Source organism: Oncorhynchus mykiss, chromosome 4 (genome assembly GCF_057628025.1).
Source record: "Oncorhynchus mykiss isolate SJ-2025 chromosome 4, ASM5762802v1, whole genome shotgun sequence".
Taxonomy (NCBI): domain Eukaryota; kingdom Metazoa; phylum Chordata; class Actinopteri; order Salmoniformes; family Salmonidae; genus Oncorhynchus; species Oncorhynchus mykiss.
In genome coordinates, this window is record NC_143025.1 from 32,953,210 (window position 1) to 32,964,298 (window position 11,089).

General features: G+C 39.6%; 1 long non-coding RNA gene across 1 annotated transcript; it reads right to left on the reverse strand.

The window, feature by feature from the left end:
* Positions 1–404: 404 nt before the first annotated feature.
* LOC149983990 (uncharacterized) lies at positions 405–1,546 on the reverse strand. The gene is made up of 2 exons (XR_016495536.1): positions 836–1,546; positions 405–467 (listed from the first exon to the last, which is right to left on the reverse strand). It is a non-coding gene; the product is annotated as an uncharacterized LOC149983990 (long non-coding RNA).
* Positions 1,547–11,089: the final 9,543 nt, after the last annotated feature.

Below are 11,089 nucleotides of genomic sequence, written 5' to 3' on the forward strand. Positions count from 1 at the left end.
ACACAAGGGAGGGAGAAACTCTGACAGGATAAATCGGGCACCAATTTTGATGTTATCTCTGATGTATTTTTTAAGACGACTCACATATGTACATTCAGTCAGGTTTAACCTTTCTGATCTCCCCATCCCGGATCCGGGTTCGTGAATACAGACTCAAGCTCATTACCATAACGCAACGTTAACTATTCATGAAAATCGCAAATGAAATGAAATAAATATGCTAGCTCTCAAGCTTAGCCTTTTGTTAACAACACTGTCATCTCAGATTTTCAAAATATGCTTCTCAACCATTGCAAAACAAGCATTTGTGTAACAGTATTGATGGCTAACGTAGCATTTAGCATTAGCATTCAGCTGGCAACATTTACACAAAAAAACAGAAAAGCATTCAAAAAAATAATTTACCTTTGAAGAACTTCAGATGTTTTCAATGAGGAGACTCTCAGATAGCAAATGTTCAGTTTTTCCTGAAAGATTATTTGTTTAGGACAAATCGCTCCGTTTTCTGCGTCACGTTTAGCTATGAAAAAACCCCTGTATCCAGGATTGTGTAAATCTATCAGCAAGCTCATTAGCATAACACAACGTTAACTATTTATGAAAATCGCAAATGAAATGAAATAAATATGCCATCTCTCAAGCTTAGCCTTTTGTAAACAACACTGTCATCTCAGATTTTCAAAATATGCTTCTCAACCATAGGAAAACAATAATTTGTGTAAAAGTAGCTAGCTAGAGTTAGCATTTCGTGTTAGCATTTAGCGTTAGCATTAGCGTTAGCATCCAGCACGCAACATTAACAAAAACATAAAAGCCTTCAAATAAAATCATTTACCTTTGAAGAACTTCTGATGTTTTCAATGAGGATACTCTCAGTTAGATAGCAGATGCTCAGTTTTTCCAAAAAGATTCCTTGTGTATTAGAAATAGCTCCGTTTTATACATCACATTTGGCTACCAAAAAAAATCCATAAATTCAGTCCTCAAAACGCAAACTTTTTTCCAAATTAACTCCATAATATCGACTGAAAACATGGCAAACGTTGTTTAGAATCAATCATCAAGGTGTTTTTCACATATCTCTTCATTGATACATCGTTCTTGGACACATGCTTTCTCCCCTGAATCAAATGGTAAAGTAGAAGCAGCTGGCAATTGCGCACCGAATTCGACGCAGGACACCAGGCGGACACTTGGAAAATGTAGTCTCTTATGGTCAATCTTCCAATGATATGCCTACAAATACGTCACAATGCTGCTAAGACCTTGGGCGAACGACAGAAAGTGTAGGCTCATTCGTTGCGCAATCACAGCCATATAAGGAGAGAATGGAAAACAGAGCTTCAGAAATTCTGCTAATTCCTGGGTGATGCATCATCTTGGTTTCGCCTGTAGAATGAGTTCTGGGGCACTTACAGACAAAATCTTTGCAGATTCTGAAACTTCAGAGTGTTTTCTTTCCAAAACTGTCAAGAATATGCATAGTCGAGCATCTTTTCGTGACAAAATATCGCGCTTAAAACGGGAACGTTTTTTATCCAAAAATGAAATAGCGCCCCTAGAGCTCTAACAGGTTAAAGTAGGAAGACAAGGATTTCAAAGGGGGAAATTATTTCTATATTTGCAAAGCTGGTCATTTGTGTTCTTACCACCATCTGTCATAGGGAAGATATATCATGGGGAATAGAGAATATTCTTGTCTTGTTCTTTGTACTCTAGTTGTAGTGTGAAGTGTAGGCGATATCCTATGGGATACCAACATGGAAAAATTGAAGCACCTTTCCAATTCCCGACAAAGCTGTGAGTACGCATGTTGGGACAAGACCAGACACACAAGCTTTGGGGTCCAGTAATTGTATCCTTGATGTGTCGAAGCATGGTGGACCTAGAGACGGTAGTATGGACTGTCTTGCTGTCACCTCCCTGGAGGTAGCCTCAGAGTTGGGATTCGTCCCGGCTTGTGATACGGCCCTGGGTCTTTTTGCAGTGTGAGCTAATTGTGTCTATTATTGCACATTTTGGGTCTCTTTTCACAGCAGAGAAACACGTAGGACACCTATCAAAACCATTATTCCCAGGTGTAAAAAACTGTCACCTTCAGATGTGTCACTTTCCTCTCCCCCTCCCTCCAACTCATTCCACTTCCTGGCCCACTTTGGCTGAGAAGGTGAAATATATGGCATCTGTCATTTGGCCGTGGGGATGGATAAATGGCTGGATGGATTGATGGAACATGGTCTCTGGGAAAGGCAATGGGGAGTGACATAGTCTTTACATCATTCAGCATGAAAAGGGGGAGATGACTAAATCAATACAGTTTTCACACACTGACCAGAAATAGAAGGCCGAGTTTATTTTATATTTCTCATAGCATGTAGGCAACTTATGTGAAACATAAATGGCAAATAATTTTCGCAAAATGTACATTGTCATGTATTAATCATGTGTTCCAATCATGATCACCATAATTTTGTCACTTACTCTAAAATCTCTTCTTATTGGAATTATTTTATCGTCCATCACCCAAAAATGGACAGGATAAGTTCAGTGAAATGTGTTGTTTTACAGGGTCAGCCATGAAGCAAATTAGGGTTAAGTGCCTTGCTCAAGGGCACAACAACAGATTTTTCACCTTGTCGGCTCGGGTATTCAAACTAGAAACCTTTCGGTTACTGGCCCATCATTCTAACCACTAGGCTACCTGCCACCACTGCAATGCAACCTACAAATGCAGCCACTTCAATGCAACCTACAAAACTGCTCAACCACAGGTCTACCACACTGTTAACCAACAGAGATATTGCTATGGTTAACACTCTCTCCCCAGCCACTAAGTGAGGATTCAACCCATTTAATGCTACATTGAATTACTGAGTGGACTCGTAGACCAGAGAGCCTGTTAAATGGACCTAGACCAATGGGTGCCAACATCTCACCATTCTCAGTACCACCCACGCTATCTATAGCCTGGCGTAGCTAGCACATATTCTGATTATCCCTGGCAGGAGTCTCTTCTGGGCCTTTACAGCATCTTCAGTAGACCCCCACCATCCTCTAACTCTTAGCAGAACGAGAACATAACAAATGCTTAATAAAAAATAAAAAAAATAGATGTTATTGCTACTTAATTTAATTGAAGTGCAGTGACTATTTGTACAGGGTGTATAGAAAGAAAGGTATTTTAGTGGTTAACAGAATCCACTCTGTTGATTAATCGTGTAGCGTTACAGGCTGCTAGATGACTTCCTTCCACTCCAGTGCACCGTTAGTGGAAAAGCTTTTTTCATGGTTTATTTAACAGAGAGTCATTCTGATTAGTGTGGAGAGATATTTAAAAGGCACAATGACTAGATCAGACCTGTCAGGGGTTCCTGCACTCTGAAGGGACGATATTGACAAGACAGGCCGAGGGTGAGGGGGGCTCATTTTAGAGGTTGGGTCACCCAGGCAAGATCTACACCATTACGCTTGGTTGAGCTGTCTTGTGCATCATGTAGATTAAAATGTAGACTGAAAGGAAATGATATGCGTGTTACATAGGTCCAGTTATAGTAGTGGTAAGACAACACAAGACACACATAGACTACCATGTCTAAATTATCCAGTTATTAATTCAATGTTACTCTTTGGGTAATTCATATTTGCATCAGAAGAGCGAATATTAATTGTTGCAACAACCAAAAAAGTTCCCTCCGCTTGACTCAAGTCTCAAGTTTCGCTCTCACTCCCACTCCGTCCCTCGCCCCTTCCACCTATCCGACTCCCTTGGGAGGAAAAATAAACACGGATTGACACCTTCCCCAATAATTGTCGTTTCTACAATCAATGAATCCCATGGTCACATGGTCACGGCTGAGATGTTTAGGGGGTTTGCTCAGTCAGACGAGGCTTGACCGGTCGCCATCGACCCACCCAGGCCACAGACAGCACATGTCAATAAGGCCTTTTTTCTGCCTGCTGCTGTCGCTGGAAGAATCGTCTTCATTGATCAAGACCAGGCGGTGGCGGAAAAGCGAGTAGGTGTCTCTGTCTCTTACAACATGCCACAACAATCTGAAACATTGGTCGGTACGCTGGGAGAAAATGTTAAGACAGGCAATTCATGGCTCAGTACATCAGGGCTAAGTCCCAAATAGCACCTTATTTCCTGTATACTGAATTACTTTTTGACCGGAGCCCTATGGTGCCCTATACACTATATAGGGACTAAGGTGCTATTTGGGACGTAGCTCAGCTGTCAGCCACAGACAACAACTTTAGAAGACACATCATCACTGACCCACTGTCAAACACCTCCTCACTCCTCCAACCTCCCTCCTTACCCTCCTCATCCCCCAACCTACCCACTCACCACCCCACAGACCGCAAATGCAATAGTTTAGACACCAACAGCTTTCTGGCCATCAACATGGAGTTACTTGGAGAAAAAGCTGTTGGTCTATGGTATTTAAGGGCAATAGAAAGGTCAACAGCCCTCTAGTCTAGTGAAGAGTGAAGAGGGTACTGTAGGAGGACATTTAGGCTGTGTTCTGCATGGCACACTATTCCTGTTGTAGTGCACTACTTTTGACCAGAGCTGATCAAAAGTCGTGCACTTCATAGGAAATAGGGTGCCATTTGGGCTCTACGCTTAGTGGTGAAGAGTGAGAAAGAGGACAGTTTAGTGGTCTAAATCATCACACGCGTCTCATTATACAGTCAGCATCAGATGACTCAAGGTGTCCGCAATGCTTCCCATCCGAAACAGTTTGTGAATTTTTTATTCATTTTAGTTTTTTTGGCTGTTCATGCACATATCCTTTTTTCTTGAGGCAGGCTGAATTTCAGAAACCAAAGTTTATGCCCCTTTGTCAGTCATTGGTTAACAGGAGGGATTCACTCTGCCATTTTTTATTTAACTAGGGAAGTCAGTTAAGAACAAATTCTTATTTTCAATGACGGCCTAGGAACAGTGGGTTAACTGCCTTGTTCAGGGGCAGAACAGCAGATTTTGTACATTGTCAGCTTGGGGATTTGATCTTGCAAACTTTCGGTTCCTAGTTCAATGCTCTATCCACTAAGCTACCTGCCGCCCCAATTTCCTGGCGGCTAAAAAGTTACATATCGGCACTTTTGTGTTTGTTGTCATTCAACAATAGACAACTTGTTTTCATGCATTTTTTCTCAGTTGAGAAATACACACCAAATTGTTACATTAGTTACATAAAATTGCTTGACTGAGATCTCTGCAACATCTAAATTAATGAGAGATTTATTGAATAATCGTGGTTTAATTTAGACTATTTTGAGGTAGTGTATACTGGTTACAGCATCTCAAGATGGACATTATTCAAGCAAAGATATTTTAAAGGTGCCAGACTTAGGATTTTTTTGAATTTCAGAAAATGTCCATAATATATTTGGCGCTAATAGTGGAATGATAGTGTTTCACGGTGTTGTGATTGGCTGTGCTATTCGGGAAAGCTGTGCCGACTTTGTGGCTGTATTATCTAGTGGACATTGCTCTATCATTTCCTGGTTGCTAAAATTCTAAATGATTTCACAAGTTTCAAACAGCTGTAAAAACTGTATTTTTTGTTACTGAAAATATGTCTCACAGCGATTTAGATAGTACAATGATTCTCTACGCTATTCAGCGCTTGTTTTCTCACATAAACTGAAGTTAAGCGAACAGTGTAGAAGTTTAGCAACCAGGAAATTTGTTTGTTTGTTTTCTGTTGACTAGATAATACAGCCACAAAGTCAGAATATCTTTTGACAACAGATGCATCTCCATCAGGAGAAATCAATAGGGGTATATCACAGCCAATCACAACACTGGTGGGTAAGTAACTGTGAAACACTATTATTCCACTATTAGCGCTAGCAGCGGCGAAACTTTGGTTTTAGAAGTGGGGGGGACATAATTATTATTACTTTTTTTTAATATCCAGTCGGATAAACACTCCAAACAGCATCCGCATGGTCCTAAAGCACACCGTTGGCTCGTTTTGTATCATATTTCTATGATAAAACTGGGGTGGACAAAAATGCAATTTCAGAATGTGGGGGGAACATGTCCCCCCCGTCCCCAGTGTAAGTTGCACCTCTGAGCACCAGCTATATCATGAACATTTTCTGAAATTACAATGCAAAAAGACAAATAAATCCTATGTGTAGCACATTTAAGGGAGTATGCGAGCACACTTGTTCGGTTCACCTAGCCGAGCTCGGTTAGGCCCCAGCCGAACCGAAGCATGCGGAACCCTTTAGGGAGCAATTAGCGGTGGGATGAATGTGATGCGAGTCTGTGTGGGTTTGGTGCTGCTTAGAGCGAGGGGAGAAATTGGAATGACTTTTCGACATTCACAATCTAATGAAACATTCATGTCACACAGAAACAAGCTCCAGAGCCGTGTCTCGTATTTGTTTTCCAACCAATCTACATTTAGAATATTTATAAGATGAAGAAAGCATTGTATTGTAAGCACAGTGCAACCCTAATTAATTAAGTAAGCATTTTACAAGCCTTTTACATTCAGCTGGGGTGGATTCGCTGAAGCATCAGGTGATGCACTGGACACATTTATTCTGTTCTCAGCATGCTAATAATGACATTTAAATAGGATGGGATGTTTAAACATTCATATGAAGCTAATATCGTACTTAATGTAATTATTGGACCAAAAATATTCCGAAAATGTCCACTTCCTGCTGAATATTCCATTCGACTAGGGACGACATTACTATTATCTAACAAAGAAATAGGCCATGCTCAAAGTAAATTAAAGTACATCGACTGATAAAATATGACACATCATCTGCCTGGTTAACTTAGAATATTGGACCCCTGTAATAAGATGTTTCTAAAAACATGAAGCAAAATAAATACTAAATGAAATTAAAATCTTGCAGTTTATTTTTGTCTCTAGATAATTAAACGTTAAACATATTTATCTTTCATTCATCCATACATTTAACTTCATTTTCACATCTGACACATTTAAATAACATAGTGTTATGTGACCTTGACGTTACCCCTCCTCCCAATGCCTCATGGACTTCAAAAAGTGTCAAATTACTGTCAATCTTTACTTTAATCTTTAAATAACATCAATACATGATTAACTCAAAGGTTTCATTTGTGAATTTAAAACTAAAGATATAGGACTAGGCCCACATAATTTTAAAGCCATTTCTACTGGGCCTAATACCAGTTCTACTATTCTCCTGTTAAGGAATTCAGTATTATACATACTGTAGAGCAAAGTCCAATACTACACTCTTCCTGCCCATGTACCCTACCGTTCAAAAGTTTGGGGTCACTTAGAAATGTCCTTGTTTTTGAAAGAAAAGCAAAACAATTTGTCCATTAAAATAACATCACATTGATCAAAAATACAGTCTAGACATTGTTAAGGTTGTAAATGACTATTGTAGCTGGAAACATATGGGATTTTTAATGGAATATCTACATGGACGTACAGAGGCCCATTATCAGCAACCATCACTCCTGTGTTCCAATGGTACTGGTGGTTAGCTAATCCAAGTTTATAATTTTAAAAGGCTAATTGATCATTAGAAAAACATTTTGCAATTATGTTAGCACAACTGAAAACTGTTGTTCTGATTAAAGAAGCAATAAAACTGGCCTTCTTTAGACTAGATGAGTATCTGGAGAATCAGCATTTGTGGGGTTCGATTACAGGCTCAAACTGGCCAGAAACAAAGACCTTTCTTATGAATCTCGTCAGTCTATTCTTGTTCTGAGAAATTAAGGCTATTCCATATGAGAAAGAAACTGAAGATCTCGTACAACGCTGTATACTACTCCCTTCACAGAACATCGCAGACTAGCTCTAATCAGAATAGAAAGAGGAGTGGGAGGAACAGGTGCACAACTGAGCAAGAGGACAGGTACATAGAGTGTCTAGTTTGAGAAACAGATGTCTCACAAGTTCTCAACTGGCAGCTTCATTAAATAGTATGATTTGGAAAGGCACACAGCTGTCTATATAAGGTCCCACAGTTGACAGTGCGTGTCAGAGCAAAAACCAAGCCCTGGGGTTGAATTAATTATCTGTAGCTCTGAGACAGGATTGTGTCGAGGCACAGATCTGGGGAAGGGTACAAAAACATTTCTGCAGCATTGAAGGTCCCCAAGAATACAGTGGTCTCCATCATTCTTAAAAATGTTCCATTGAATTTTCCTGAGTGGCCGAGTTATAGTTTTGACTTAAATCGTTTTGAAAATCTATGGCAAGTCTTGAAAATGGCTGTCAAGCAATTATCAACAACCGACGACAGAGCTTGAAGATTTTTTTAAAGAATAATGTGCAAATGTTGACCAATCCAGGTGTGCAAAGCTCTTAGAGACTTACCAAGAAAGATTCACAGCTGTAATCGCAATGCTTCCCATCCAACATGACAGAGCTTGAGAGGATCTGCAGAGACGAATGGGAGAAACTCCCCAAAAACATGTATGCCAAGCTTGTAGCGTCACACCAAAGAAGACTCGACTCTGTAATCTTTGCCAAAGGTGCTTTAACAAAGTGCTGAGTAAAGGGTCTGAATTCTTATGTGGATAAGGTTTTCAGTTTTTAATTTGAACAAATGTGCATAAAATTCAAAAACGCTGTTTTCGTTTTGTCATGAAGGGGTATTGTGTGTAGATTGATGAGGAACATTTTTATTTCATACATTTTAGAATAAGGCTGTAACGTGACACCATTTGGAAAAAGTCAAGGTGTCTGAATGCTTTCTGAATGCACTATATGTTGGTCTTGATTCTGCCAAAATCATTACCATATCAATTGGTTTCCAACCTGAACTGCCTGGACACTTTCTATCTGTTGGGCATCTTGGTCTTAGGTGTCTTGTTTATGCGCTGCATAGCACATATACAAGACATTCCATAGCAGATATGTTTAGACTGGAATTGACAAGGGCAGTGTATCTATCCTACCTTGCTTTAGATATATCACCTAAGGTTGACTGGCTGTGAGAACAAGGAAAGAGAGGAGGCTGCTTATCCTTCAGTTAAACCTGTTTTAAATAATCTTGATCAAGCTGACAGAGTCTTTGTAGCAATGTGTATTAGGGTATAGGGGACAAGAATTAAGGTTGATGTGTAGACAGAGATGAGGGGTGGTTCAGTCCAACTTGTGGACTGGGCTGGCAGTCCCTGATGCTTTAGTTCTGTACCTACATCGTACACATACTCATGTTGCCAGTCCTTGTACTTCATTTTCTAAAATGGCATCAAGAAGAGACAAAGAGAGCCTCCCCATTCCTAATCATCACAATAAATGATGAAAGTTATTTGGGGATGTGATGTCGTTCTCATATGGAGATGCTAGACTTTTTATCACTAGATTTCAGTGTTTGTTTGAAGTCTTTCTCTGTCTACTTGTCTCATTAGACTTATTAAATACAATATTGTATTTTCTTCTTTCAAATTAACTGTTTACCCTTTCACTTTAAAATGTATAATTTACTCCTCAATCTGTGAGACAATTTGCAGTTACAGTGGGCCGGCTTTCCCTCATCTGTTTAGTGTTATTTTCTATAACAAACCAAATCGTTAATCAGCCCAACAGATCAAAGAGTGACACTGCAGAATACTTATGAATATTTAAATCCTCCACTATTCAAATCTTATAACATGTCAAAGCATTTCGCAAGTCATTTTACTGGTAGATTCCGAGCCATACACACAGACGCACACAAACTCCAATTAAATACCTACCACCGATTTCTGTAAACTTCTCATTCTATTTTCATCTACTGTATGAGCACGCCTCTCATGTTGTGCAATTGAACTACGGGAAGAGAAGTGGCAGACTGGAAAGAGTAATTGATTAATATGATTGTTTATTTTAAGTACTTTCGGAAATGACAAGTAACTTAAAAGTGCATCTCATTCATTAAGGGGAGTATGTCTCTGTGTGCCTTAGATCAAAGCTTTAAAGGCAGTCAAATGCAATATATATATATATATAATAAGCACCATTTGAAAAAGAAAACTCAAAGATTCCTGCTTTAGATTTTGATTACAACCAGCTTTGCAACTGCATATATTATAGGCCCATGCAATGTTTTTCATGTTGTTATTGAGAAATTACATAAGCAAACATTGGAAATACAATCACATATGGAACACAAAGAAAATAGTATTATTTTATTCAATACGCAAGAGAAAGACTGCAGGATCAGCTGACTGAGATAAATGAAGTACAGTCTTCACTTCTACACAGGGTTCATGCAGTACTAGGTTAGCGTGAGGCCTCAGGTCTTGACCATCTGACTCTGTTCGTTACTGAGGTGGAAAACACTTCCACATACACCTTGGCACTGAGCTCCATTAGAGTAAATTACTTTTTCTACTTAAAAGGTGAGGGCAAGGCACACTCTAATTGGTCCTCTTCAAATGTATAATCTTAGCCAATTAGGAGCTAACACTGTGCTCCTGGCAAAGTAATTGGCTTTATCTTTTTGTGTTAAGTTGTCAAGTGTCTCATTGCGATGGGAAGAGGAGGAGAGGTGAGGAGCGGTAGTACAGTGAGATAATTACATTTCCATTGACAGTAAATTGGACATGCTTCTCCTAATCAGAGAGAGGGATCCACTACTGAGAGGGATCAACTTCACAGTGGGCGTCTGATGAGACGTAGGATACCTCTGTCAATCTATGGATGTGTCCCAAATGATGCTCTATTCCCTATTTAGTGCAGTCATTTTGACCAGGGCCCATTGAGTGCCATTTGGGACTCAGATTATAACATGTCCCATGCAAATTTGTCAGCAGGAACAATTATTTATCCGGAAATTACAAAGAGAAGAGGAAAGGTTTGACCCCTCTTTGTAAAAAGATGAATATGCACCGCAGAGAGCAGTCTATAGTAGTGGGTTAATGCTACGTCTTAGGCTGCATCCTCAGCTAATTGGTTTGTATTGTGTATTACACTTCCCTGGTACAGAGAGCGGGAGAAACGATTTCTCAATGGATTGGAAGGGTTTTCATGAGGCAGGCAGATGGATCAATTATTGTTGACATTAAACTGTTCCTCTTTTAAGGAATTATTGTGACAAGGTTGAGCTCCTTCACTCG